The sequence below is a fragment of the Orycteropus afer genome, unplaced genomic scaffold, assembly GCF_000298275.1.
Source record: "Orycteropus afer afer isolate SDZICR_OR568_19922 unplaced genomic scaffold, OryAfe1.0 scaffold00785, whole genome shotgun sequence".
In the NCBI taxonomy this organism is placed as follows: domain Eukaryota; kingdom Metazoa; phylum Chordata; class Mammalia; order Tubulidentata; family Orycteropodidae; genus Orycteropus; species Orycteropus afer.
In genome coordinates, this window is record NW_006922372.1 from 559339 (window position 1) to 563349 (window position 4011).

The 4011-nt window shown below is 42.0% G+C and overlaps 1 non-coding gene across 1 annotated transcript; it reads right to left on the reverse strand.

Moving 5' to 3' along the window:
• Positions 1 to 91: 91 nt before the first annotated feature.
• On the reverse strand, positions 92 to 198 carry LOC122151831. The gene has a single exon (XR_006164288.1). It is a non-coding gene; the product is annotated as a U6 spliceosomal RNA (small nuclear RNA).
• Between the last annotated feature and the right edge of the window lie 3813 nt (positions 199 to 4011).

The following is a 4011-nucleotide window of genomic DNA, read 5'->3' on the forward strand; positions in this document are numbered from 1 at the left end:
GATCCTTTTGCAAAGAAGTATTCAGGTATTTTTCTTCCATCTCATTAATTCTGTCTTCCATCGCATCAATTCTTCTCCTTTGCCCTTCCAAAAAAATATGGAACGCTTCACGAATTTGCGTGTCATCCTTGCGCAGGGGCCATGCTAATCTTCTCTGTATCGTTCCAATTTTAGTATATGTGCTGCCGAAGCGAGCACTGTTTCTGTAGTTTTGCCTAGACAAACCACCTGGCTATAGTTGATGAAGACAAGAGCTTTTAAGGTTTTATTAAAAGGAGGAACCAACAGTAAGAAAATGAAAATAGGACAAATATCAATTGGTCTTACTCCTTTCCCCTTTGTGGTAGTTCAGTTTGTGTGTCAACTTGGCTGGGCCTGGTTGAGTGGCTGGGCAGCTAGATGTAGTATTCTCCATGACACTAGTGATCAACTCCATGACGGAATCTACTGGGAGCAGCTGATTAGCTGCCTTAGGGAATGTGGTCTGCTTCCTGTATATAAACAGCAGCCTTGGGGAATGGTCTCTAGCCTATGGCATGCTTGGACCCTGCATGTAGCTGTGTCATTATTCAGCAGCCTGCCATGCTCTGCCAACCTTGGGACTTAACAATGGACCTAAATTAATGGCCTGCCATGTGGTTTTGTAGCATCAGGACTGTGCCTTTTTACTTGTCAACCTTGGGCTTGGTAGCCTCAGCATCCAGCAGTCTGAGTGAAGAAACACCTCTAGCTCTAGTGGGCCAAGAGCAAGAGGCTGAGATGAACCCCAAGGTTGCGGAGCTTTCACCCAGCCCCTAGAGCCTGCCTCTTTGAACTTGGACTTAAAGCCTGCAAACTGTAAGAGAATAAACTCCTATCTGTTAAGATCATCCCATTTGTGGTATATTCTTGTAAAAGCATCAGTAGGTAATGAGAACACCCTGCAATATTGCCAACTAGAGCCATTTCACACTAACCAGCATGGAGTGTGGACTCATCCTGCAGCATGACCTAAGACAGCCCTTCCAAACCACAAGAGCAGCTCAGGAATGCTTCCTATCAAAATCAGGCAACACACCTAAGAAAGAGAATATTTAGGCATGGTAAATTATCCTCCTGTCTTTAGCAACCCAAGTGGCCCTGAGGATGTGATTCTGTCACAGATTGAGGGCATCAACTCTAGAGTTGGTACAGTGGACAAAGGCCAAATGTACAAAGGACAGACAAATATTCTGCAAACTTTCCACAAAGCCCTGTACAACTCTGATGAGAAATTCTCCTGTGGATAAACAAAAATTCTGGGCCTAATCTCTCTCATCAATCCATTTTTGCCCCTATCTCCCAAACTATCCTAAAATCTCATGTGGAGCTTCAGTTCTAGTACCTCTGCTCTTTGGCTAAGCTGTTTCTTAGATCCCTTGCCCAGCAGATTCCAAAGTCACATTTAATGGCCATGCTAGGGAGAAAGCTCATTTTAAGTAACTATTGCCATAGAATCAGCAGGAGGAAAGGGCAGAAATAACAAAATTCCTACTGTGCTCTGATTGCCACTAATTCATTTCAGCTGCTAAAGGAAGGCCCTGTTGGGAGGAAATGGGTTCCATGTACAGTCCACTTTAAATTATTCACAATTTCCTACTCAAGAAGAGTCTATACTAAACATTTTGCATGCCCATTAGCACAACTCATAAAGCTTTAGGCTTTGTTGCACTGTTGGTTCAAACTACCTGAGTTACTTCCCTATGGCAAAGATGATTAAATGGTTGGCAAGTAAGATATATGTAAGAAGGATAAAGTAGTTCCAAGGATGGTTAAACCTGGACCCAAGAAGGATGGTTTAATAATTATTTTTAAGCACATAAAAAAAACTTAGAAGGTGAGAACTAGCTATTCCCAAATTTGAATGAAGGAAGAGCATGGGCAAAGAAACTAAAATTGCAGTAAGAGGGACTAATGTTGACAAGAAGGAAGAATTTCCTGGTAGGGAAAGTAGGTAAATATTAGACTGAATGGACAGTCAATGAAGGCTATAGAATTTCCTTCTTTGGAGAGGCTCTTCTGTCTGAGCTATTTCTACGTGGTCCTTCCAAAGGGCTGGGGAATGAAGGAAGAAAGGCAGCTAGAAATCCAATGCAGGCTCTTCTCAACACTCAGAATCTCATTTGGAACATTCAAAGATCTGTAATACAAATAATTGTGAGAGGCTTGAAAAGAGTGAAGCAACAAGCAGCTGGCTGTTAATGATAAATGTTTAGATTTATTTCCATCCTCTGGCCTGTTCTATGAGCCAAGATTTTTCCTGTTCTTCACTCTGGGCTCCCTAACCCATGCAACAATATTTTCTGAACCCCAAAGCAGGACAGAATCTGACAGCTATATTTATGGAGACAGGAAAATAAAATATGTGAAATCAGCACTGTCCCAGGATATCTAGGATGCATGATCCCCAGAGTCACATATTGTCTCTTTCCAAGGGTCTTGACCCAAGAGGAAGTTAATTAAAACTGTGCTATATGGCTTGGGGTCTGGTTGTTTCTTTTTCTACAGGCAAGATCTTTAGTACTGGGGAAAAGCCATGGTCATGATAAGCCCAGTACAAACTGAAATACCTGCAGTACAGCCTGAAGGAAGAGGTAGTGTATGTGCCCTCCTGAGTATCTCCTACTCCAAATCCTAGCATGTGCAGGCACACCCTGTACAGAATGTGCCTGTTCTCTCTCAATTATGAATAATGCCATAAGATTGTAGAGGAGAAGAAATGTGGTCTGGCACATGGGATTCTAGTCATTTATTCATTTATTTATTCATTCATTCCTTGGAGCAGTGGTTCTCAAAATGAGGTCTCTGGACCAGAAACATCAGTATCACCTGTGAACTTGTTCGAAAAGCAAATTCTTGGGCCCCACCCTAAGCCTACTGAATAAGAAGCTTTGGAGGGGAGACAAGCAATCTCAGTTTTAATCCCTCCTGGTGATTCTTTTTCAAATTAATTTGTGTGTGTGTGTGTGTGTGTGTGTGTGTTTGTGGAAATATACATAGCAAAATACTATTTCAACATTTTCCAAATGTACAATTCACCAGCATTGATTACATTAAGTTGTGCAACCATTCTCATTATTGTTTTCCAAATTATTCCACCACCACTATTAATAAATTCACTGCCAAGATGGTGGAAAGGCAAAAGGCAGACAGACTGCACAAACCTTCTTCAACAAAGAAAAGGGGAACCAATGAACACAGAAACAGAAGATAATCCTGGAACCCTGAGCTTTGAGGGGAAAGATACAGAGTGGACTAAATTCCAACTAGTAGAAGAACCTGCATGAAAACACTGAAAAAGGAGACATACAGAGCTTCAGTCTGTCAGTGATCCAGCTGGCATGCACAGCTTGGATATTGCCTAGTAGTGTTAGTTAGGACCTAAGAATTAACCTAAAAATTGGCCCTGCTAGCAGGGGCTGCAAGGAGGACTGCATTGGTGGCTGGCAAATAAAAGGGGAAGAAGAAGAGAGGAAGGGGGGCTGAGCTTTGGACTTTTGGCTGTCCGAGGGTACAGCCATTTTGAATGTTTACAAGCAGTTGGACCATCTTGGATATTTAAAGCAACAGCATTCTCCCAGATTCCGGGGACTTAAGAATAGACTCCACTTGCTGGGAAACACAAGGACATTCAGGACACGAACCACTGGAAACGTCCGATATTCCCCATTAATTTTAGACCCCACATCCACATGGTGAATGGAGGTGCGGCTATTCCTCACTTCCACCCACCTTGTGGGCAGGCAGGAATTCTATCCCAGTCTGTGTGCTCCAACGGAGCATGGGTGCCCTGCACCACCCTGCTCAGACTTTTTTTTTCCTTTTTTTTTTAGTTTGTTTTAGTCTGTTTTAAAATTCATCATCTTCTTCTTTTTCATTTTTATTTTTTGTCCTTTTTATTATTATTCTTTATTCTTCCCTGCCCAGGTTCTAGTTTTCAGCTTTTTCTCTCTTCTTTTCTTTCTTATTCTTTCTCATGGTTAACACCATTCC